This window comes from Phascolarctos cinereus, unplaced genomic scaffold (genome assembly GCF_003287225.1).
Source record: "Phascolarctos cinereus isolate Bilbo 61053 unplaced genomic scaffold, phaCin_HiC Scaffold_9;HRSCAF=440, whole genome shotgun sequence".
NCBI classification, from domain to species: Eukaryota; Metazoa; Chordata; class Mammalia; order Diprotodontia; family Phascolarctidae; genus Phascolarctos; species Phascolarctos cinereus.
In genome coordinates, this window is record NW_027556402.1 from 253,231,317 (window position 1) to 253,257,842 (window position 26,526).

The 26,526-nt window shown below is 39.4% G+C and overlaps 1 pseudogene; it reads left to right on the plus strand.

Moving 5' to 3' along the window:
* The first annotated feature begins 594 nt into the window (after positions 1 to 594).
* On the plus strand, positions 595 to 25,897 carry LOC110195498 (large ribosomal subunit protein eL6 pseudogene; annotated as a pseudogene).
* The last annotated feature ends 629 nt before the right edge of the window (positions 25,898 to 26,526 follow it).

The following is a 26,526-nucleotide window of genomic DNA, read 5'->3' on the forward strand; positions in this document are numbered from 1 at the left end:
GTGTGTGTGTGTGTGTGTATATATATATATATATACACACACACATACATACATACATATAAAACTTTCATACAGTAACTCCAAAGGGCCCTGCCGACCAGCGTTTGCTTTGCACTTTGTGATCAAAGAGGCTGTCGTTGCCTCTGGAGCCAAGAGTCCACGTTGGAATCCTGGTTCTGCCTCTGGGTGGCTCAGGGAAAGGTTTTCTCCCCTCTAAGCCTTAGTTTCTTCATCTGTAAAATGGGTTAGCTTTGATCCCTTCTGAGCTCCCTTCCAGCTCTGAATCTATGGGTTACGCCAACAGAGAGTACCAACAGGTTAAGGTGACTTCCTAGTGAATGTCTGGGGCAGCATTTGAACCCAGATCTTCCCGACTTTAAATCCAGGGCTGTTTTCACAATCGCTGAGCCTCTAGATCAGGATTCTCAGCCTTTTTGGTGTCCTGGTACCCTTGGGGCACTCTGGAGAAGCCTATGATTCCCTTTCCAGAGTGTTTTTAAAGGCTAAACCAATTAGATGGAGAGAAAGTGCCATCTTTTCTCATCTGAGTTCCTGCATCCCAGGAAATCAGTACTTAGACCCCCCAGGGCATACATGGAGCGGATAGGAGGGGACAGCATTGAAGGCTGTGGTAGAAGGAGGCTAGCCCCCTCTTTGTCTGTAGCAGGGGAGGAGCAGAGCCCCGGTGTGCGTTCTCTGAGCAGTTCTGAATTGAGAGCCTTTGTCCAGACACCAGCTCAGCCTTTCACCCACTTGGCCCCGAAGAAATAGGAAGGTGTGGGACACGTGGGGCACCTGGAGCTCGCTTCCTGTTTTCCAAAAGAGTTCGAAGACCGTGTCGAGAACCCTGAGAGAGCAAACCGGTTCACTAACACCAGAGGCACGGAGGTTTCCCGTACCCACAGAGATGTTCACTCTGCCAACTATGTGGAGGGGGAGGGCACTGCTGTATGCTATTCAGCCTTGCCTGGCTTCCTCTGGCCACGTCAGCTCCACAAACAAGAAGGAATGATCACGTCAGAACGGGGGGAGGGCCAGTGGTGGGCTGCCACCTTCTGAGAATGAGGCAGGGGCATGGTATGAGGGAAGGGGCATTGGCTTGGGCAGGAATGGAAATCACCGGACAGCGGAAGGGCCTCGGCACTAGTCCAGGCCAAATGAGGATGGTTTGAAGGAACCGACCATGCATTGCCCGGATAAGAGAAGGCTGGCGACAGAGTCATTGATATCTGTCTTCAAGTCCTTGGAGGGCTGTTGTAGGAGAGAGGGCATAGACTTGTCCTAGAGGAGAGAGCTAGCAGTAAGGGGCTGTAAGTTTCAGTGAGGTGGATTTAAACTCTAGGTAAGGAAATATTTCTTCATAATTAGATTTATCCAAAAGCAGAAGGAACTGACTCTTGGGCTCACCCATCAGTTGGAGAGAGGTTTTCAAGGGAAGGCAAGATGACCTCTGGGAGGATCAAGGAGCAATTATTGAGTGCCTACTGCATACCAGACATTGTGCCACGTGCTGGGGTGCAAAGCAAGGCAAAAAAATAGCTCCTGCTCTCAAGGAGAGACAACCCTCCAAGAACTATTTGCACAGAAAACCATATAGAGAGTCTAAATGCTGGGTAATCTGCATTAAGAGGAATTGGTGGAAGATTCTTCCCCGGAAGCATGCCAGGAAACAGAGCATTCCAGCCAAGAAAATGCCGTGTCAGCCAAAAAAACAGTGCTCTTGGGTTACTAGACTGAAAAAGCAGCAAGTGGCCAGGTTAGGAAGGGCTTAAGAAGCCAGGCTGCGTGCATGTGGCCCCAACAAAGGGATCTGAACTTCCTCCCCATGCCACACCACCTGCTCCTGCCAACTTGGTTTTCCTCAGTGTCCTTGGGCAGCTCACGCCCTTTCCTGCCTCTGGACTCTTGCTTCCACCTTCCTTTTGCAGAAGAGGAAACTGAGTCACCAAGTGTCAGTCTGCCAGCATCAAAGGGATTACTATGTGACTGACACTCAGAGCTAAGGGCTTGAGACCCAAAGAAAGGCTAAAACAGTTAAATAAGTGTGTCTGAGATAGAATTCGAACCCAGGGTTTCCCTCCCCCATGCCCAGTAGTCTGTTATGGGGTCACGGATTTTTAAAGCCTAAAGGCTTTAATGATCATTAAGTCAAATGACCAAAAAACCACAAGAGATGGTTCAGTTAAACCCCCTCATTTTACAGATGAGGAAACTGAGGCACAGAGAAGGAAAGTAACACTTTCTAAGTGCTATTATTTTAAATATTCATTGAATTGTCTAAAGCGGGATTTGAACCCAGGTTTTCTCTGCCCCAGGTCCAGTGTTCTTTTCACTACAGTATGTTGAGGTAACACATGTAAAGTATTTTGCAAACCTTACTGTATCAGTTATTAGAGTTAATTGATTCCAAATCCAATTTAATTCACTGGACATTTAGGTCAACATCACTTAGAAGGTACCTTAGAGACCATCTAGTCCAACAGGGTTATTTAATAATTGAACAAGTTAATGAGCACTTATTAAGCATCTGCTGTGTGCCAAGTACTATGCTAAATGCTGAAATATAAATGAGGAGACTGAGTCACCAGGAGGTTAGTTGACTTCCTCAAGGTCACACAGGGGGTTAAGTAGCAGAGGAAGAATTCCAGATTACTGTGGTACACAAATTAACTCAGATAAATCAAATTGACATATAATGCATCTTTCAATTTTTTATACCTTTAGAAAAACTTTTAATATACAGGATGTCATCTTTTTGGTTCAATCACAAATTTTTACATGATTTGGCATTGAATTCAAAAGGTTTTGACATCCTTTAAATGTTCATTATGAAATGACACTTCTTGTTTGGATATGAAATAGATTTTTGATGAATAGTTCATTTTTCCAAATCTAGCCATAATTATGCACCATAGGTTTTCAGTGGAGTTTAAGTCAGGTGACTTTTTTAGACTATTGAAGCGTGTTTATCTACATCTCTTGGATAAATTCCTAACCTTTTGTGATACATAGCATAGGGGCACAGGGTTGCAATATTGTATTTCTGTTTGGCAATTTCTATAAATTTCAGTGTATCAATATATTTGTAAAGCTTATCATTCTCTCAATGCAGATAAGATCTCCAAGCACATTGAAGCTTTAAAAAAAATCCCCAAAATATTTTTTGTAGGAGAGGATGGTTTGTTGTCTGATTAAGATGCCTGAATTATTAATATTTCAGTGAAAGTGCTGGACAGTTTCCCAGATGGAATTTATCTAGACTGTATTTCCTTCTCAAGTTCGGATCTAACCCATTTGTTCATCTCTCAAATACATAGGGTAATGGACTGGCTTGATGGGCTGTGTGCTAGTCTGGCCTTCTGCAGATTGCAATAGGTACTGGGAGGCTGGCCATGTGCCAGGATCCATGTGGTCCTGAACGAGCCAAGGAAGCCTTCACCAGATTCCCTGGATGGAACCAGAGCATTGCCTGAATTAATGAATTAACCAATGAGGAAAATCTTTTTATGTGTGTTTATGAATAACCCAAACCCTAGGATAAGAAGGGAAGTGGTTAATGGGGGAAAAATATTTTTGTCAGATTTATCTGGTAAGAGTTTGGTATCTAAGACATATAAACAACTAACAGATACAGATAAGATCAAAAGCTACTTCCCAATAGATAAGTGGTTAAAGGACATGTATAAATAGCTTTCAGTCTTATTTATATCTGTTAGTTGTCTATGTATGAGAGAAGTTTGATACAAAGATTTTTTTCCCCTATTCAACCATTTTCATACTTATCCTAGGTGCATTAATTTTGTTTGCAGAAAAGCTTTTCAATTTCTCCCCAGCACACTCAAGGCCAAGGCTTTGTGGGTTTTGGCTGTTTGCCAATCTGGCCGTGTGCGTGTGGTTGTTTTTATCTGCATGTCTCTTGGTTTTAGTGATTTGGGGAATACTTGCTTGTTAGCAGTTTGCAATTCTTTTTTGAGAACTCTTGTCTTTTGTGGAATGGATATTACTCTCTCACACACATATATATGCAGGTATGTGCATATGTATGTATATATGTGGGTGTTAATTGTTTATACATTGGATACCTACCCCTTAATCAGAGAAATTTGATACAAAGAATTTTTTCCCATACAACTATTTCTTATACCAGGTGCATTAATTCTGTTTGAGCAGAAACTTTTCCTGTGATCAATAGTATCTATTTTATCTTTTATAATTGCCTCAATACCTTGTTTGGTTAAGAATCCACTTTCTATCCATAGATATGAGACAAGGATTTGGTATCCAGGATACATAAACAATGAACAAATTTATGTAAGATATAGCCATTCCCCAAAAGATAAGTGGTCGAAGCTTACAAACAAGCTGTTCTTGAAAGAATTGCACACTGTTTAGGACTTCCTGAAAGTACACTTCAAATCACCAATAATAAGAGATGTGCAAATATAAACAAACCTGAGATTTCACCTCACATTCTGCAAATTGGCAAAGATGGCAACATGGGAATAGTCTGGGCAGTCAGGCGTTATGGTGGCCAGACTTGGAAAAATGAGCTATACATCAAAAATCTACTTCATATCCAATGTGAGAAGTCTCATTTCATGATGAACATTTAAAGGATGTCAAAACCTTTTGAATTCAATGCCAAATCATGTAAAAAAAAATATGTGATTGAATCAAAAGGAGGACATACTGTATATTAAAAGTTTTTTAAAAGTATAAAAAGTTGAAACATGCATTATAAGTCAATTTGATTTATCCCAGAGAGCAGAGTTCAACTCGGATCTCAGATACTTACTAGGTGTGTGACTCTGGGCTAGTCACTTAACCCCTATTTGCCTCAGTTCCTCATATGCAAAATGGGGACACACTGAAGAATAAAATGGTGATTCACTCTAGTATCTTTGCCAAGAAAACCCCATGGGTTTTGTCCACCCTCTTCTCCGGGACAACCTCTTCTAAGTTTTTCTGACCCTGCTCTCTTTTCATTCTCCTTCAACCTGGCTGACCCCTTTTTCTCATTTTCCTCTGCTTCTTTTGTCTTCTTCCAGGTCATCCCCACTAACCTTGAGTGTACCCAATGCTCTGTCCTGGACCCTCTCCTCTCTCTCTAGACCAATCATCTGAATGTGGTCTGGGATCCTGTCAAGGAGTCTGAAACTATTTTCAAAATAATAACATGTTTTAATTTCTAATATGATAAATATTGATAAGCATAACCCACATAAATACAAGTTCTTCAGGGTGGGATCTCACATAATTTTTAAGAACATAAAGGGGTCATGAGACCAAGAAGTTGGAAGTTACTTTATACTGTCTCTCTTATGGATTCAGTTATCCTCTCCATGCAGATAATTCTCAGATTTCTTTGTTTCCTGTTTCTCTTCTGAGCTCCATTCTTTCATCACCAAGTGCTTATTGGATATCTCCAAACTGATTGCCCTATAGATCTCTCAGATTGGTCACGTCCAAAGTTTAAGTCATCATCTTCCCCCTTACACGTACACGCTCTATTGCTGCAGACACAGCCATCTTTGCACTCACTTTGGCTTGCACCATCAGTGTTTTCCTCAATTCGTCACACTCATCTCATCCATCCGACCTGCTGCCAAATGGTGGCATTTCTGCTTTCACAGGATCTCTTCTATGTCCAGTCTTCTCTCCAGTCTCCACAGTAGACAGCTTGGCCACACCTTGACCACTACCAGTGTCTCCCTCCTCCAGTCCATCCTTCACTCTGCTGTGAAAGTGATCTTCCTTGATCTCAGGTCTGGTCATGCCAGCCCCCTGCTCAATGACCCTCAGTGGCTCCCTATTCCCTCTAAAATTCAATATAAAATCCTCTGTTTGTTGTTCAAAGCCCTGCAAAACCTGGCCCCCTTCCCTTCTAGTCTCCTCGTGCCTTACCCCTTCCCTCCAAGTGTCCTGTGTTCCAATGACATTGGCCTTCTTTCCTCTTCTCTCACACAGTGCTCCATCTTCCCAACTCCATGTTCATGGAACACTCTTCCTCCTCCTCTCCAACTCCTGGCTTCCCTGGCTTCCTTCAAGTCCCTATTAGAATCCCACCTTCTACAGGAAGACTTCCCCAATCCCTCTTAATTCTAGAGCCTTCCCTCTGTTATTTCCCGTTTATCCTGTCTGTCACTTGTCTGTGCATATGTGCTTGCTTGTTGTCTCTCTCATTAGACTGTGAGCCCCTTGAGAGCAGGGACCATCTTTTGCCTTTCTTTGTATTCCCAATCCTTAGTACGTACCTGGCACATAGTATGTACTTAATAAGTACTTATTGACTGGTTGAAGAAATCAAAGCCAGGAAGGGAGGGAGGAAGAAATGAGGAAAGGAAGGAAGGAAGGAAGGAAGGAAGGAAGGAAGGAAGGAAGGAAGGAAGGAAGGAAGGAAGGAAGGAAGGAAGGAAGAAAGGAAGGAAGGAAGGAAGGAAGGGAGGAAGGAGGGAAGGGAGGAAGGGAGGAAGGGAGGAAGGAAGGAAGGAAGGAAGAAAGGAAGGAAGGAAGGAAGGAAGGAGGAAGGAGGAAGGGAGGAAGAGGAAGGGAGGAAGGAGGAAGGAAGGAAGGAAGGAAGGAAGGGAGGAAGGAGGGAAGGGAGGAAGGAGGGAAGGAAGGAAGGAGGAAGGAAGGAGAAGGAAGGAAGGAAGAGGAAGGAGGAAGGGAGGAAGGAGGGAAGGAAGGAAGGGAAGGAAGGGAGGAAGGAGGGAAGGGAGGAAGGAAGGAAGGGAGGAAGGAGGAAGGGAGGAAGGAGGAAGGAAACATTTATTAAGCACCTACTACATGCTATGCTAAGTACTTTAGAAATATTTCATTTGATCCTCACAACAACCCTGGGATAGTGGTGCTATTATTGTCTCCATTTTACAGTTAAGGAAACTGAAACAAACAGAAGTCAAATGACTTGTCCAGGGTCACATAGCTAGTAACTGTCTGAAGGTGGATTTGAACTCAGGTGTTCCTGAATCTAGGCCCAGTGTTCTGTCCATTGCTTCTAGCCATTAGACCTGGGTTCTAGTTCTGGTTCTATCACTTAGTAGCAACATGATCTTGGACATCTGAATCTTGGTTGTTGCACCTGTAAAATGGACATAAAAATACTCACCTGCCCTTATCACAACGTTGTTGTTAGGATCAAATGTAAATTTTGTGAAAGTTCTTTGTTACAAGATTTTGTTTTGCTTTTTCCAATTTGGGTGAGTGAGCTGCACGGAAAGGAGAGTAGGGGTAGGGCCCCCTTACCCCACAAAAAATAGAACAGAAGGCCAGACAAATATGGCAGCTTTAAAAGTTATATGTCAAATTTATTTTTTTTTTACTTTTCCTTTTAGTCAGTAAGTATTTATTTCCTCTCCCTTCCACCTCCCCATAACTGAAAAACAAAAACAAAAACAAAATAAATTGTAATAAATATAGTTAATAGTCAAGCAAAAAAAATCTATCTAAAAGTCTATTACCTCTGTCAGGAGGTGGGTAGCATGCTTCATCCTTGGTCCTGTGATGCTTGGCACTGCATTGCTCAGAATTCTTAACTCTTTCATAGCTGCTCACTTTACTTTGCATCAGTTCATCCAAGTTTTCCCATTTTTCTCTGAATTCATCCCTTCATAATTATTTTGAATAATCCTCTTTTTCTTTTTTTTCAATTTAATATTCCTTCATCATTTCTTAGGGCACGATAATATTTTATTACATTCACATACCATAATTTGTTTAGACATTTCTTGGTTAATGGGAACTCCCTTTGGTCCCCAGATCTCTACCATTAGAAGAAGAACTGATAGAAATATTTTTATTAATTTGAGCTTTTTCTCTCTGATCTCTTTGGGGTATAAGCCTAGTAGTGGAATTGTTAGGTCAAAGTATATGAACAGCTTTGTGGCTTTTTTAGTATAGTTCCAAATTGCTTTCCAAAATGACTGAGCTAATTCATAGCTTTGCCAACAGTACATTAATGTACCTGTTTTCCCTCAGCATTTCTTTTTTGAAAACTACCTGTTCATATCCTTTGACCATTTATCAGCTCTGGAATCACTCTCATTCTGTGTTCAGTTGGGGATTTTTGATTTATCACTGTTTAAGTTTTAAAAATTCAGTGATTTCTCTTTTATTAATTAAAGCATTTAGAGATATAAAATTTCCTCTCAGAACTCTAGCTGCATCTCCTAAGTTCTGGTATGTTGTCTCATTGTAATTTTCTTTAACGCAATTTTCTGTTGTTTTTATAATTTGTTCTTTAACCCAACGTTTGTTTGTTTTTTAATTATGTGATTTAGTCTTCAGTTACTTTTAAATTCTTTCTTTGAGGATCCTTTATTGAATATAATTTTTATTGCATTCTGATTAGTAAAAGATGCATTTTAGTATTTCTGCTTTCCTATAGTTTTTGGTGAGGTCTTTAAGCACTAGCACAAGGTGAATTTTTGTAAAGGTGCCAAGTATAGCTGAGAAGTATATTCATTTCTTTCTTTTCTCATTCAATGCTGTTACAAAAGAAATTCTGAGAGACAAAGTTTCGAGCAATACCAACAAATAGAGTACTGGCCTTGAACTCAGGAGGATCTGAGTTCAAATCTGGTCTCAGACACTTCCTAGCTGTGTGACCCTGAGCAAGTCACTTCACTCTATCTGCCCTAATTTCCTAGTCTGTAAAATGAGCTGGAGAAGGAAGTGGCAAACCCCTCCAGCATCTCTGCCAAGAAAACCCCAAATGGGATCATGAAGAGTCAGACACAACTCAATAACAACAACAGATCCCTCCCTGAGTCTACCTTCATCTTATTTCTACTTTCCCCACTCCCGTTTTCCTCCTATTTCCCTGTTTAGTTCAATGTTTTTCTTCACCAAATTGTGTGTGTGTGTGTATGTGTGTGTGTGTTCTACCATCCTTTAACCAGTTCAGAAGAAAGTGAGGATCAAGTGACCTCCTCCCCATTGCCCCAACAGCACACTTCTACTTATGCACCCAGATCATAGGAGGTAGTTAATTTCCCCCACCTTTCTCTCCCTTTCTTTACCTCCCCATTTTTCTGCTTTCAAGATCATTAAAACTATTCCTAGGCTATTTGTCTTTAGCTCTGTATTAACTCTGTAGATTAGGATCCTGATAGGCCATTCGTTTCTTCTATTCAGACATAAACGACTTTGCTCTTGTACAGTATTGTCCCTTCCAATTACTCAAATGTATTTGCATTTTTATGTGTCTGTTGAATCTGGTGTATGTATTTCAAAGTTTCTACTCAGTTCATCTCTATTCTTCAGGAATATGTGGAAGTTTTCTATTTCATCAAAGATCCATTTTCCCCTCCCTAAGATTCTACTCACCTTTGCCAGGTAAATTATCCTTGCTTGTAAGGCTCTTTGGCCTTTTGGAATGTTGTATTACAAGCTGTCCTCTTCTTCTTCATGGACTTACCAAATATTGTGCAATTACTACGTCTCCTCTTCTTCGTTATCATGATACCTACCAAATATTGCACAATCTTAACTGGGGCTCCTTGGGATTTGAACTCCTTCTGTTTGGCATCTTGCAATTTTTTTGTGTGTGTTAGAAAAATCTGAAACAAAAATCTACTACCAGAGTGTGTGAAGGAAAGCCTTTACGACACTTCTTGCGAGAAGTGGACATACCTCACTCCAGCACAGCACATGTGCGCCAGTACAGAAGCAGAGTCAACTTTTAAATGGTTAGTAAAATCCATATTCCTCCCATTTAAGCTGGGATTGGACCAGCTCATTTGGGTTACACTCTTGCTGAACCACCCATTCCATGTTACTCCTTGTCATGTTCATCCCTCCCAGCTCATGTGTCCCATGTTCAAAAATGGTGGCTATCTCTGCCCTCTGGGTGTGTCAGTTAATATTCAATAAGCTTATTAAGCAAGCACAGTGAAGAAAAGCCTTTGCCCAATTCTTGATCCCAACCTGTTGCCACCGGTTTAGCCTCCAGGGCTCTGTCTTGGTAAGGTTTTGTACCTCTTATACTGCACTGTAAATTCTCTATCCAAGCCTTTACTCTAGAGGTTTCATTTCTTTTCCAGTTCTTTCTTCTAGAGGTCTCATTTCATTTAAAATATGATTTTTAGGGAGGATTCTGGAAAGATGGCAGAGTAGGTCAGAAAATTTCAAGCTCTCAAGATTTTCCTCTGCAAAAGAGATAAAATAGTACCTCTGGGGGAATGTAGATCTATGAAAACAAATAAGAGTAGGGGCAGAAGAGAGGTCCTCCTAGGCCAATTGGAGAAGATCTGAAGAAAAATCTTGGACAAGATTTCCTCCTTGTGAAGAGTAAACACCTCCAGGCTAAGGTCCCCTACAACCACAGGTCAAGACCCTTCAGGTTAGCTGGTTTGGGGTGCTGCCTCAGCCCCAGCAACAGGAACTTTTACCCCCGGGATAGTGAGGGCAGTTGGGTGCCTTACCTGGAGAAGATGGAGGGAACCCCTCCTTAAAAGGAATGACAGACCCAGTTGTGCTGCAGAGAGTGGCTGGGGCAAGAAGGAGCCAGCACACATCTGGTGAATGCAGAAGCAGTGGAGTGGGGATGCCTCTGCTGTGGACATTTACAGGAGTCTAGAAGTTTTGGCTTGAGTTCAAGTTCAGAAGGGTGAACTGAAGAGGATTAGAGGCACCATCCCCCATCCCCTAGGACTAGAAGTAATTATAAAAACTAAATTATTACCAAAAAAATGCACAGGTGAAGGAGAAAGAATCTAACCATAGAGAGCTATTATGGGAATAGAGAAGATCGGGGTTCGACTGAAGCAAAGAAACCCTCTTCTGCCCCAAAGAGTAATATCAAATAGTCATCTGACCAAAAAAAAACTCATTGGAAAACTTTAAAAAAGACTTTAAAAATCAAATGAGAGAGACTGAGGAAAAACTAAAAAGAAAAATAAGCATAATGCAAGAAAAACAAGATTATGAAAATAAAGTCAACCAATTAGAAAAGGAGATCCAGAATCTTAAGGAAGAAAACGACTCCTTGAAAATCAGAATTCAGTAAGGGAAAGGCAGCAAAGCTATAAGAGATGAAAAAATTTTATATATACATATACATATATATATATATACTTTCATATATTCATTTCATTCATAAAGAACAAAAAAAAAGAAGACAATGTGAAACATCTCATAAGAAAAACAATGGCTCTAGAGAACAAATCAAAAAGAGAAAACATAAGAATAATTGGACTAAGGGGCAGCTCAGTGGTGCAGTGGATACAGCACCGGCCCTGAAGTCAGGAGGACCTGAGTTCAAATCCGGCCTCAGACCAAACACTTGACATTCACTAGCTGTGTGACTCTGGGCAAGTCACTTAACCCCAACTGCCTAAGGAAAAAAAAAAGAATAATTGGACTACTTGGAAGTTCTGATCAAAAAAAGAATCTTGATACAACAATACAAGAAATAATTAAAGAAAAGTGTCCTGAAGCATTAGAACAAGAGGAGAAAGTAGAACTAGAAAAAATCCACCAATCACCACCTGAAAGAAATCCTATGAGGAAAACTCACAGGAATAACATAGCCAAATTTCAAAAGCCCGAGATCAAGGACAAAATATTATAAGCAAGAAGAAAAAAATAATTTATATACGGTGGTACCACAATTAGAATCCCACAAGACCTAGCAGTGGTGACACTAAAAATCTAAGGTCTTGGAACACCATATATCGAAGAGCAAAAGAACAGGGCTTCAGGACAAAAATATCACACCCAACAGAGCTAAGCATAATTCTGAATTTTAAAAAACGGACATTTGATCAATTGTCAGACTTTCTGGTCTTTGTTAAAACAAACAAAAAACAAACAAACAACAAAAAAACCCAACCCTGAACTCAATAGAAGATTTAACATACAAGAGCCAAGAGAAATATGAAGTACATGCCAATGACCAATTACAAGGGACTAAAGAAGGATAGAATGTTTTATGTATGAAAAATGTAAAACCTATGTCTAAGATTATTACTGTTATGAGGTAACTTATAAGGAAGCTTGGGGTAGACCTGAGTATGATATGACTTCAAAAAGTAAAACCATTCAAGTACAGCTAAAAGAGTAATTATCTTTTACCAATGAGATGTAGGAGGAAGAACCAATATAGAGGAATTAGATGGGGGAGGGAGCTGTTAGTTCTGGAAACCTATTCTCATCAGGAATGGGTTTAAGAGGGAAAAATACATATACTTTTAGAAGAGTATAAAAGTCTTCTAAATTTAGAAAGACATAAAACTTTAAGGGGATAGGGAGGGGGGAGAGGATAAAGGAGGGATCTTTAGAGGGAAGGTTGTGGGACTAGGTTAAAAGGGGGGTATAACATGGGGTTTAGATTTAGGGGAATAGAAGGATGAGGAAGGGATTGCTGGAGTGGGGTAGGTTAAGTAATAGGAGGGTAAGATAGCAGGTAGAAGTAAAGTAGAGGAGTTAGGAGGGATAGGAAAAATAAAGAGATATGTGCAAACATAAAAACAAAGATTAGGAGTAGAATCTCTTGGGGAAAGCATATGTATATATGTATAAGTGTATGTATATATATCAATACCTATGTATAAATATAGCCAATGCTCACTGTAGCCTTGGGTGGTGGGTAAGGGGGAGGGAGGGGGAAAAAAGAACCAAGTAAAAAATGTACAGCAGAAAACAAAAGAAAACCTACAAGGAAGCAAAGAAAGGATGGACGGCTTTCAAAATAACGAACCGTATTTAATACACAGGCTTTCTTGAAACGAAAAGTTATTGCTATGCAATGTGAATGCTCTTCTGTGTTCTGCTGTGCACATGATTTCTTTTGCTTTTTCTTATTTTATATTTAAGTTTATAATGCTTTCCCCCCCCTCATTTTGTATTTAAGTTTTAGCATTTGTCTAAAAAGAAAAAAAGAAAAAACATGATTTTCAAACTCTTGATTCATTTCCTCTAGTGATTCTATTTTACCTTGTGCCTAAACTATGTTATTCTTTGAGCCTTCCCGTGTGGTCGTTTTCTAATGAGTTTGTACCTTGGGCACCTCTGCCTTCATAACAGTTCTTTATTGTGGGTATCTTTTCCCCCCTTTTATGCATTCTTTCGGCCTTACTTCTCAGATTTGGATTTTGTGTTAGGGCTACACTGCGTGCACTTCTGAAGGGAATGCTACAGGTTTGTTTGGTCCTGATATGTGTTCTCAGAAGCTCTACTTCTCCTTTCTCTAGGTTTCGTGTTCTTCAAGGATATCAAGGGTAGCTCAGGACAGAGACCTGCACATCTTCAATGCTTTCTTTTTTTTTTTTTTTTTGGTGAGGCAATCGAGGTTAAGTGACTTGCCCAGGGTCACACAGCTGGTAAGTGTCAAGTGTCTGAGGCCAGCTTTGAACTCAGGTCCTGCTGACTCCGAGGCTGAAGCTCTATCTATTGCACCACCTATTCACCCTCCAATGCTTTCTTTCTAAGTAATAGAATCTAGCACAAAGTCTGATAACTCTCTTCCTCATCTGAGCTTGGCAAGCTCCCAGCCCTGGTTTGGTTCTGGGTTACATGATTGCAGGCTTTCCCATGGTTAGAATTCCAATATACTGTACTACTGCTCCAAGTCCCTGTCACCTATCTGGAAGGCTCTACCAGTTGAGAGTGACAGAAATCCAGCTTGTCCTGCTCGGAGGTCCCTGCCCTGGTTCCTCAGCTGTAGGTCTAAGCCAAGGTCTGTGGGCTGAATCTGGGACCCTACCCTAGAACCAGAGTCACACAGCTGTGGCTTGTACCTGTCTGCCCAGTATACAGCCTCAACCTCGATCTTCTCTGTCCACTGCTGCTGTTCCTTGCCCTGTTCCACAGAGGCAGGCCTCACATCTGCTGCTTCTGAAGGCTCTGTGGAGGTTTTCTAGGCTGGGCCCCCTCCTTAGTGGCTACAGATTCCTGTCTGTCTCCCTTTGCTGACCTGAGCTGGAAAAATTTCCAGCTGTGGTTTTTCCTTGGGCTTCCTAATCACTGCCTGGTTTACAATCCTCAGCCTTTGCTGGAATTGTTATGGAAGAGAACTGGGTTATTATACTCCTCCCTCCTACTCTGCCATCTTGGTCGGTCTTCAGGAATTCATCACCCACTTTTTTTAAAAAAGTAAGTGCCATAGAATGGAGATGGGCAGTTTCTCAGTGTAACTGGATACGCTTGCTTTATTGTCTCTAATAATTTATTAAGTTTATAATAAAATTTTCTCAAAAGTCCTTTGTAACTGGCAAAGTCACCAGCACCATATTGTTATCTACAAATACCATATTATTGTTACACTCCGTTATTCCCCTTGTGTATTCATCACAAAAAGAGAAATTGACTCTATCTCAACAGACAGGAATTGACTTGTTACCCCACAGCTATGCATTGGCCAGACCTCAAAGTCCAAGCAGAAGATTGGGGAGGGAGGCTATGAGCAGCACTGTCTCATAACTTAATGAAAAAGGAAAACAGGAGGAAATGAGTTTGCAGAAATTTTGGCAAGAGACCCATTTAAGCCAGACTACTCCTAGAGCACTTAAAGACAGAACGGGAAGAATGACAAACACAGAAATGCGAGCCTTCTGTCAACACTACCATCACATCGCATTAACAGTAATACTAGCAAATGAGCAAATGCCATTTTGAAGTTTACAACATCCTAAAACATAGACCATGGAAGACCAGAGCTAGAAGGGCTCTTAAAGCAAAGATGACCAGATGAGAAGGCCCACAGAGCATAAAATATATGTAACATGCACATCTTTATGTATGTGTATGTCAGAATTATTATTATTATTATTATATTATTATTATTATTATTATTATTATTATCATCCCTATTTTACAGGTGAGGAAAACAAGTACAGAGAAGCTAAGTGACTTGTCCATTGTATTCAGCGTAAGCATATAATCTATGACAGGGGAGCTACCCTGTGTGGAGGCTAATGTCTCAGTTCCCAGACAGTGCACCAAGAAAAGCAAAGCTAGGGAGAGCATCTGGACCAGATCAGGTATGCGCAGGAGAAATCTGTCCTGTAGGTGACAGAATTTTGAGAGCATTAAGTCATAAAGTCTCAAAATTTCTGGTAAGGGGAAGATACTGAAAATGACTGGAAAGGATATATATCATGGCTGAAAAGAGGCCATGTGGAGGACGTCAGTAACTACCAACCCGTACAAAAACTTTCTTACCTCCCTAAAATTCTCAGGGATGTGACTGAGGATAGCTTGATGAAAATATGAGGGGTTTGCAGCCAATATTCAGACAGCCAATAAGTATTATTCCTTATTTATAATATGCAATATTAATGTAAGTAATTAATAATAAGCATTATGAAGCATCTACCATATTCTAGGCACAAATCATATAGCAGACCACGTTCCTATAGTCACACAATTCACTAAAAAAAAAAAGTGGGAAATGTAAGACCTGACTGATTATTTACCGACTATAAATAAAGCATTTTATTTGGCAATCAATGAACAAGGATTTATTAAGGACCTACTGTGCACCAGACCTGTGCTGGGGATAAAAAATAAAAATGAAGCATTTCCTGGCCTCAAGAAATTTATATTCTAAAGGACAGACAACATGTGCAATAAAGCAAAATTCCTTCTTTGAGGCTTCCCTCCACCTCCCATTTGTCTATCCAGACTCATCCGGCAAATTTCAGAAGGTTCTAGAAATGACAGCTATTATTATAGCCCACTGTTTTCCCACGACCCCTCTAGAGCCAGTTTGAGTGACTGGTGCGAGAGGATCGTCCATGGGATAGCTCTGGCCCCTTCTGTTCTCTCTCCTTTTCTCTGATTTCATAAGCGCAGGAAACAGTGTTGACACACAGATCTGGTGGCTTACAGAAGGAAGCAGGGCAGTGCGATGAGCAAGTACTGGGGATCTGTCAATCCATGAGCATTTATTTAATGCCTCCTACGAGGCAAGCAAGAGGCAGCCTTGGCTGCCTGGACTAGAACCCTGGACTTGGAGTCAGGAAAAGGTGAATTCCAGTCCCCTCTCTGCCACAGCCTGGTTGTGTGACCCTGAGGAAGTCATTAACCTCTCAGTGTGCTCCTTCTGTTCCCCGGTTCCCAACTCTCTATAAGAGGTAGAAGGTGTTCCCCTTTGGGAATTCATTATCTTGATGAAATCACCAGCTGAATCAAAAAAAAAAATCTGCCAAGCCCTGAACTAGTCCTGGGGAGACAAGAGAGGGGGGAAGCAGGCTCTTACCAAGTGTAGAGCCGGAAGGAACTTTAGGGTTCATTTAGTCCCTTTCCCTTATTCTGTTACAAATAAGGAAACCAAGGCCTGGAGGGGTTAAGTCATCTGACCACGTAGTAGGTGGCAAAGCAAGCCACGTGGTATAGTGGAGAGAATGAATGTGGCTGGTGCAAGGTGAATTCACTCCTTGGCTCGCCTCGAGCTGATCATCGGTGGGGAGCCGTCTGCCCCAACAGGTTCCCCAGCCTACCCTCTGGCAGGCCCAGGACTACTGTTCAGCATCACAACTGTGCCAAGACCTGCCACTGAAAAAACATTTCCGGCTCCCTCACCGGGACCTTGGCCCATTTAGAAAGGCTTCAGCTTTGGAAGGCTCTTCGAATGTTTGTTCAGTTGTGAACTGAATGGATCTGTGAGTCTGTGTGTGTGTTGGGGGCGGGGGGGGGGGGGGGCAAGGGACTCACTGCCTCCAGCTATGCAAATAAAACTCTATCCCTGGCTTCTGGTCCTGAGTGGCTCTGGACCCAGTGCTCTATTAAATGCTGCGCCAGGATATGTGTGTATATGTGGGGGGAGATGTTGGAGGGGGTATCATAGCAGGAGGGTGGGCAGCCCACCCAATATACTAGGGACTTTTTTCTCTAGGCCTCTTAAGGTATCCTGAAGGCCACCCATGGATCATCCTTTGTCCCACCTCCTTTTCTGATCCATCAATTAAATTACAATTAATACAATATAAATCTGTTGGGTTGCTTTTTTGTGTGCATTTTGAACTTGATAACAGGCCTACTAAGCATCTCTCTGTTAGCCTTTGGGTGAGCACTTCATTTCTCTATGAATCAGTTTGCTTATCTGAAAAAATAAGGTTAAACTAGGCACCCCCTGAGATTCCTCCCACTTTTATGTAAAGAATATTTCGTAGTTATATTTGTGGTTCCTATGTGTGTCTTGACAAGCAGACTCACAAAGTACTGTCTGCTTTTTGTAGTTACTTGAAACGGAATTGCACTTGTTATCTTTTCCTATTGGGTTTTGTTGGTAATATTTAGAAATGCTGATGACATATGTAGGTTTATTTCATATTCTGCAAGTTTGCTGAAGTTTTTCATGATTTCAATTAATTTTTTAGTTGACTTCCTAGGGTTCTCGAAGTAAATCATCATATCATGGGTAAAAAGTCATCATTTTTTCCCTCTTTTGCTATGCTTATTTTCTCATTGATCTTTCTTGTCTCGTCATGATAGCTAGGGTTTTTAGCACTATAGTGAATAGCGGTGGACAGCCTTGCTTGGCTCCTAACCTTATTGGAAAAGCCTCCAGTTTCACCCAAGTACAGATAATGCTGGCTCTTGTTTTTAGATCAATACGACTTTTCTTATGATGGAAAGATCCATTTATTCCCGTGTTTTCTAGCGTTCACAAGACGGAGTGCTGTATCTTGTTAAAAGCACTTTCTGCATTTGTTGAGATCATCTTTTTGTTGTTGTTGTTGCTGTTCTTGTTACTAATGTCAATTATGTTTATAGTTTTCCTAACATTGAACTAGCCCTGCATTCATGACATAAATTCAGCCTGGTCACAGTGTATAATTTTTCTAATATGTTTCTGAAGTCTCCTTGCTATGATTTCATTTAACATTTTTGCGTTGATATTCATTGGTTACATTGGTCCATAGTTTTCTTTCTTTGTTTTGACTCTTCTTAACTTAGGTGGCAAAACCATATTTGAGCCATAGAAGGAATTTTCTAAGATCCCTTCTTTCACTGGTTTTTCAATGATTTTCATGGTATTGGAATTATTTTTTAAAATGTTTGATAGAGGGGCAGCTAGGTGGCGCAATGGATAGAGCACCAGCCCTGAATTCAGAAGGACCTGAGTTCAAATTCAGCCTCAGACACGTAACACTTACTAGCTGTGTGACCCTGGGCAAGTCACTTAACCCCATTGCCTAGCCAAAACAAACAAACAAAAATGTTTGATAGAATTCACTTGTAAATCCATCTGGTCTTGAGTTTATTTTTTTTTTCTTTGTGAACTCATTTATGGCTTGTTCAATTTATTTTTCTAAGATCTTGTTATTTAAGCCCTTTGTTTCTTGTTCTATTAATCTAGGCATTTTATATTTTTAAAAATATCCATCCATTTCATGTAGATAGTTTTATTGGCATGTAATTGGGTGAAAAAAATTTTAATAATTTTTTTTATTTCTTCATTGGTGGTGAACTTATAATTGTAGCTATTATTACTGGTAATTTGGTTTTCTTTTTTAAAAATATGAAATCTCATAGTAACGTATTTATTTTTAATAGCTTTTAGATTTATTCATTCAGTGGTCTTTTTTGGGGGGGCTTTCAATTTCATTAATCTCTTCTTCGATTTTCAGGATTTCTAGTTTGATGTTTAATTGGGATTTTTAAAAAATTGTTGATTTTTCTGGTTTTTTTTTTCACTAATCTATTTTTTTCTCTTCTATCAATGAAAGTTTTTTGAGATAGAAATTTTCCCCTAAGGATTATTTTGCCTGTAGCCCCCAAATTTCAGGATGTTGTCTCATTGTTGTCATTATCTTTAATTAAATTATCATTTGAAAAATGATTTGTTCTTTGACCAGTTCATTCTTTAGGATTAAGTTGTTTAGTGTCCAATCCTTAATAATTTCTTTAGTGAACCTTATCAAATATAATTTTTATTGCATAGTAGTCTATGAAATATATGCTTAATATTTCTACTTTTCTGAATTTGTTAGGCTTTTATGCCCTAACAGTCACATTTCTGTTTTGTTTTGCTTTTTTAAAATTAATTTATTTTGGTTTATCAACAATCACTTCTATAAGATTTCAAGTTTTAAATTTTTCTCTCCCTCCCTCCCCACCTCCCTCCCCAAGATGGCATGCAATCTGATATAGGCTTTACATATACATTCCTATTAAATATATTTTCACATTAGTGATGTTGTAGGCAAGAATTAGAACCAATAGGAGGAACCACCAGAAAGAGGAAGTAAAACTCAACAGAAGAAAAAAAAGAGCAAATAGTCTGCTTCGATCTGTATTCAGACTCCATAGTTCTTTCTTTGGATGTAGATAGCATTTTCCATCATAAGGCCTTTGGAGATGTCTTAGATCCTCGTATTGCTGAGAAGGATTATATCTATCAATATTAGTCATCGCACAGCATGGCTGTTACTGTGTACAATGTTCTCCTGGTTCTGCTCACTTCACTCAGCATCAGACCATACAAGTCTTTGCAGGTTTTTCTGAAGTCTGCCTGTTCATCATTTCTTATAGTAAAATAGTATTCCATTACATTCATATACCACAATCAATTTCCAATTCTTTGCCACCACAGAAAGAGTTGCTATAAATATTTTTGTACACATGGGTCCTTTTCCCATTTGTATGATCTCTTTGAGATACAGCCCTAGAAGCACAGTCACATTTTGTAAAGGTAACATGAATATCTGAAAATTATATATACTGCTTTCTATTCCCATCCAATAATCTTGAGGTTTATGATATCTAACTTTTCTAAAAATCTATTCAGGTCCTTCACTTCTTTGTTGTTGGGTTTTTTTTTGGGGGGGGGGTTGATCTATTTAAGTTTAAAGGGGATATTATTGTTTTGCTATCTATCCTATACTTTGTTTAACTTTTCCTTGAAATATTTAGGTGCTATGCTTTTGGGGGCATAAATGTTTAGTATTGATATTAATTCATTGTCTTGGGTACATTTCAGAAAGATGTAGTTTTTCTGTTTATCTCTTTTAATTAAGTCTAATTTTGCTGTGCCTTGTCTGAGTTCATGATTACTACCCCTGTGCTTTTTATTTCAACTGAAGTGTAATAGATTTTACTACAATACTTCATTCTAATTAAGTGTTCATCTTTAACTTTCAAATGTGTTTCTTGAAGCGACATATTGTTGGATTTTGGTTTTTAATCTGTTGTGCTATTTTATGTTCCATTTTATGGGTGAGTTCATCCCATTCACATTCACATTTATGATAATTTGTATTTTCTTGTACTTTTCCTTTTCTGTGTTTGTCACTTTCCTCTTAATCAAGAAGAAAAGGCTATTGAAAGAGGAATGTGCTCAGCAACATGCTCTAGGTTTTATACAATCTATTTTTGCTCTCCTGACCCCTTTCTCTTTCCCTCATCCAGAACCTAATCACAGTTTCTAATTCTTTCTTTCTTTTCTTTTAAACTCCACTTTGTGATTTACACTCCTTAGTCAGAGTTTGTTTTGCTTAGGATTATTCCTTCCCTTAATCTACCTTCCCTATTTTCCCCACTCTGCCTTCTCCCCTTTCCCTTCTATTCTCCTACTGAATGAAATATGTTTTTTTACCCAATTCTGTGTGTGTGAATGCACATGCACATTCTTCCTTTCTTTGACCAGTTCATATGAAAGTGAGGTTCAAGTGTCACTCATTCATTCTACCACTTTCTCCTTGTTTGTAAAGTCTTCTACTTAGGTATCCTGATTATACAAAATAACTCTCCTCACTTTTCTTCTCCCTTTCTCCCACCCTTTCCATTCCTCTTTTATTATCATCAAAATATAACAAAATCACTCCTAAGTTTTCTGTCTTATTAGACTCTCTCTATGACCCTTGATAACAGTACGGTTCTGAAAGAACACATGTATCATCTCCCCATGTTAGATCATGAATAGCTTTTTCCTTGTTTAATGCCTTGTGATTTCTTGCTTTTTTAAAAAAAGACTTTTAATGTTTCTCTTAACTCTTGTGTTTATATTTCAAAGTTTCTATGCAGCTCTGATCTTTTCATCAGGAATGCTTGGAAAATCTTTTATTTCAGTTTTATTTTTTCTCTTGTAGGATCATATTCACTTCTGCTGAAAAAATTATTCTCAGTTGTAATCCTAAATCATTTGCCTTCTGGAATATCATATCCCAAGCTCTTAGTTCCCTAAAGGTGGTGGTCACCAAGTCTTATATTTCTAACTGTGACTCCCTGATTCTTAGATTCTTTCTTTCTGGTTGCTAACAGTATTATTCCTTTGAATGGAAGCTTTGGATTTATATTACAATGTCCCCAGGAGTTTTTATTTCAGGAGGCGACCAGTGGATTCTTTCTATTTTTTCTTTGCCTTCTAAGCCTTTAATAATTTTTTGAAATATAATATTTAGGTGCGCTCTCTCTCTCTCTCTCTCTCTCGGTTTTCAAGTGTCCTAGTGATTCTTAAATTATCTCTTCTTGATTGGTTTTCTAGGTCAGTTGTTCTTGTTTTAAGACCCCTTACATTTTCTTCTACTTTTCCAGTTTGGCTTTGTTTTATGTTTCATGTTGTCTCAGAGCTACTACCTTCTCTTTGGTCCATTCTAATTTTCAGGGGGACTTGATGCTTAGGTAAGATTTTATGCATCTTATGCCAAGCTTCAAATTCTCTTTTCAATTCTTTCTTCCATACCTCTCATATCTTTCCCCAATTTTTTCTTCTAGCATTTTAATTTAATTTTTAAAATCATTTTAAACTCTTTAGAAAAAACTCTTGCTTTATCTCTTCTAGAAATTCTGATATGATTTGGGCATAGGCTGTGTTTTTCTTTGAGGCTTTATTTGTAAATATTTTGGAGTAATTCTCTTCCTTTAAGTTTGTGTCTTGAGCATCCCTGTCACCAAAATAATTCTCTTCAGAGGGTTTCTTTGCTCATTCCTCCAATCTACATCTTGACTTCAGATTTTATGTTAGGGATGAGCTCTTCTGGGGGGAACATCTGGGCTGAGAGAGTGACAGAACTGCAAACTCACCTTCTTTCTGGGATTCCCTACTTAATTTCCAGACTTGGAAGCATATAGCTGCTGTTTACTTCTGAACTTGCTTCTTACTCAGTTCATAGCTTGGGGCCCATGACTGCTCCTCACCCCTTGCTGCAGGTCCCCTCCCTAATGTGCCCTGGATCTGTGACTTGTAAATAGGCAGTGAATAACAGGGCGGCCAATTAACACCTATTCCTGAATTTCTGTGTAGGTCTGGGATCTCATCTTTCCCTTATGGCTCCTCCTTCAGTCCATGCCTTAACATACTCTGTGTTAACAGTTGCTGGCTATAATCCATCCCTGCTGCCTGCAAATCTTGCTGCCTGTTTCATTATGCCAACATGTGCTGGAAAAATGACTCACTGTGATTTTTTTTCTTTTGGATTTCCTAATTAGGATTCAGTCTGGTGTACTTTCTAGATGTTTTTGGAGGAGTTATAAGAGAGAATTCAGCTGTACTTCTCACTTTTATGTCAATTTGACTCCTATCTCCAATTCTTACTTCAAAGACTTTTTTTTAATATGATTTTTATTGCATTATGGCTAGTAACATGTGTTAAGTATTTCTGCTTTTATGCACTTGTGAGGAATTTATGGCACAACACATGGTCAATTTTGGTAAAGTTGCTATGTACAGTTGAGAAATATATAAATTAATTGTTCCTATTTAGCAATCACTAGAGATCCATAATGTCTACTTTTCCTTAAATTCTATTTAGTTCCAAAGTTTCTTTCTTTCTTTCTTTCTTTTTTTTTTTGCAAGGCAATTGGGGGTTAATTGACCTGCCCAGGGTCACACAGCCAGTAGGTGTCAAGTGTTTGGTCCAAGGCCGGATTTGAACTCACGTCCTCCTGAGTCCAGGGCTGGTGCTCTATCTACTGTGCCACTTAGCTGCCCCCTCCAAAGCATCTTTCTTGTTGATCATTTTGTTGATTTGTCTAATTCTGAAAGGGGTATATTGATATCCCTCACCACAATGATGTTACAATCTATTTCTCCCTACAATTCAATTTACTTTTTCTGTAAGCATTTAGATGCTGGTTTTTTGTGCGTATACATTAAAAATTGATATGGATTTTTAATCATAATAAGATTTCCTTACTTACCTCTTTTTATCATGTTTATTTTACCTTGTCTGAAATTATCATTGCTATCCCTGCTTTTTTCAGTTCACCTGGAGCATAATAGATTTTGCTTCAGCTCCGCATTTTAATTCTATGTGAGTCTTTAAATTGTAATTCCATGGGGCACCTAGGTGGCGCAGTGGATAGAGCACTGGCCCTGAAGTCAGGAGGACCTGAGTTCAAATCCAGCCTCAGACCAAACACTTGACCCTTACTAGCTGTGTGACCCTGGGCAGGTCACTTAACCCCAATTGCCTAAAAAAAAAAAATTGTAATTCCATGTGAGTGTTTAAACACTTCTCTCTCAACTCTTCATCTTCTTTTTTTTTTTTGTAAAGAAACAGTAGAGGTGAGGGGAAGTCAAGTTGGAAGAAGTTCACAATTAACAATCAGAATTCTGAGTATTATGGGTTGATTTCACTGATAAAATAGAAGAGAGTAGAGAAAAATGGATTAGAAAACGGAATCTAAAAAGATATTATTTATAAGAAACATATTTGAAACATAAAAGTTCACAAAAAATTAAAGATCTGGAGTAAAATCTATTATGCTTCAGGTGAACAACAACAAAAAAAGTAAACCAGAGGTGGTAATCATGATCTCAACCAGGCCACAATTTAAAAAAAAAAAAAGACAAAAGAGTTAAACAGGGAAACCACATTATGTTTAAATGCACCATAGACAATGAATTTATATCAGTACATAATACATATGCATCAAATGATTAAACATCTAAATACCTAAAGGAAAAGTTAATTAATTTACAGGAAGAAATATATGACACAACTAAATAGCTGACCATCTCAATGTACCCCTCACAGACCTAGATAAATCTAACCAAAGATAAACAAGAAAGAAGTTAAGACTTGAATATATTTTTTAAAAAGTTAGATGTGATATATTTCCAGCAACTATAGAATGGGAAAAGAAAGGAGTGTATATATTCCACAAATGTGCATGATACCTTTACAAAATTAACCATGGCACAATAAACATTATATTCAATAAAGGATCTTCAAAGATCAGAGTGAGAATTAATTAAAGACTAAATAACTTAATCCTATGAAAGGAGAGAGACAAACATTCTTTCAAATACTTTTTTTATAAACACAGAATCATGTATCCTTTTAGTCAATTATATAGTATGAAGAAGTGTTCTGTTATATTTTCATCAAGGATATTCTGGTTGTTTGTATAGGCTAATTTTATAAAATTGTATACAGAACAGCTAGATGACAAAGTGGATAAAACACTGGGCCTGGACTCAGGCCTGAATTTAAATCTGGCCTCAGACACTTGCTAGCTGTGTGATCTGGACAAACCCCACTTAGCCTCTGTCCACTTCAGTTTCCCCAGCTATAAAATGAGGATAATAATGGTGCCAACCTCACAGGATTGTTGCGAGGATCAAATAAGATAATGTTCCTAAAGTGCTTAGCACAGTACCTGGCATATAGTAGGTGCTTAATAAATGTTCATTTTCGGGGCAGCTAGATGGCACAGTGGTTGGAGCATCAGCCCTGAAGTCAAGAGGACCTGAGTTCAAATCTGGTCTCAGACCAAACACTTGACACTTACTAGTTGTGTGACCCTGAGCAAGTCACTTAACCCCAATTGCCTAAAATTTTTTTTTAAAATGTTTGTTTTCTCCCTTCTTTCCTAAAGATGAGGAAATAGGAATATGGGTTGGTAAGTATTAACCCATCAGTTACCTTGTGGATGGTAATAGCCTCTTTAATTTTTTCCTTGTTTTTAAATTTTTCCTTTCTTTGAGATGCCTTGAAAATCAGTCTCTGATTGCCATTAAAATCATGTTGCCTCAAGTACCTCAAGTTGCCTCAAGATTTCTTCTGTATGCATTCTGTCAGGTCCAGGAACTCTTTCTGACTTCAAAATTTTCAGACTGTTCTCCATTCCCTTGTACAACTCATTGGGTACCAAGATCCGAATGTGAGTTCTATTGTCCTTGGTGGTGAAATAAGATCATTATAGAAACACCGGCAGATATGGTTCTTTTCACATCAATTTGTTGTTCTGCTTCCAATTTCATCTGGAAATGAATGTATAATGTAAGCCCCTTAAGAGAAATTGTTGCTCTTTCCCTTCTGTCAAGATGGTGGGCAAAAATCCCCCAGAGGAGCCAAAGGAAAAGAAGGTCTGAAAGGAAAAAAAGGAGAAAAACAAGAAGGAAGATGTGGCTGAAAAAGTGGTGGAAAAGCCTCGAAAGCGCTGCAGTTGGAGCCCAGTCCTGGCCCGAGGGATCGGTAGATACTCTAGGTCTACAATGTATTCCCAAAGAGCCACTTACAAGTGGAATTCTGCTGCACCAAAAACCCGAATTGAAAGGAAAAAGAAAGAGAAGGTGCCTGCTACTATCTCAAAGCCAGTTCGTGGTGACAAGAATGGAGGAAGCTGTGTGGTAAAGATTCGCAAGATGACGAGATATTGCCCTTCTGAGGATGTGCCTAGAAAGCTGCTAAGTTATAGCAAAAAGCCCTTCAGCCAGCAGGTGAGGAGACTTCGAGCTAGCATCGCCCCGAGCACGGTTCTGATCATACTACTGGCCGCGGAAGGGCAAGAGAGTGGTTTCCTGAAGCTGCTGGCCAGTGGCCATCAACCATGTTCCTCTAAGAAGGATCCATCAGAAATTTGTCATGGCCACCTCTACCAAAGTTAACCTTTCAGGTGTAAAAGTACCAAATCATCTGCTTACATCAAGAAGAGACTCCGTAAACCTGTGTTACACCAAACGGAGAGGCGTGAAATGACTTATGACATGGGCCAGGCGGAGTAGAATTACTGACTCTGTTTATTCATCTGAGGGCACAGAATATATAGGGAAAATCTAGCCTAACATCTGCTGAGAATGTAACTATCATGAATTTCCTCCTTATCAGGGTTCCTAGATTGGGCTGTAGATTCCAAGGTTTTCCCAGGCACCTAGGCGCCACCTGCATAGAGGAGTAAATATGTAAACCTAAGGTTCAAAGAGAGAGAAGGGATGTCTCAGAGACCTCTTTATCAGGAAGGAATTTGGGGAGCCGTACCACTTAATCCTTGAGCCCTTTGGGGTGAAAGCCTGAGCAGAGGTCAAACTCTGCCTTGGATCTTAAACCCTTATCAGACTCTTAAGATCGGCCCTCAACAAACCTGGACACAAAGAAGGAGAGATTTTTGACACAGAAAAAGAGAAATGGGAGATGACGGAGCAGCGCAAGGCTGATCAGAAAACAGTGGCCTTTCAGATTCTGCCCCAAATCAAGAATATTCCTCAGCTCTGTGGCTGCCTGCATTCTGTATTCTCTCTCTCCAACAGAGTTTATCCTCACAAACTGGTGTTTTAAATGCCTTGCACAGAACTCTCATTAAAATATTTGGAATAACTTTTTTTAAAAAGTGAAAAATTGTTTCATTTTTGTCTTT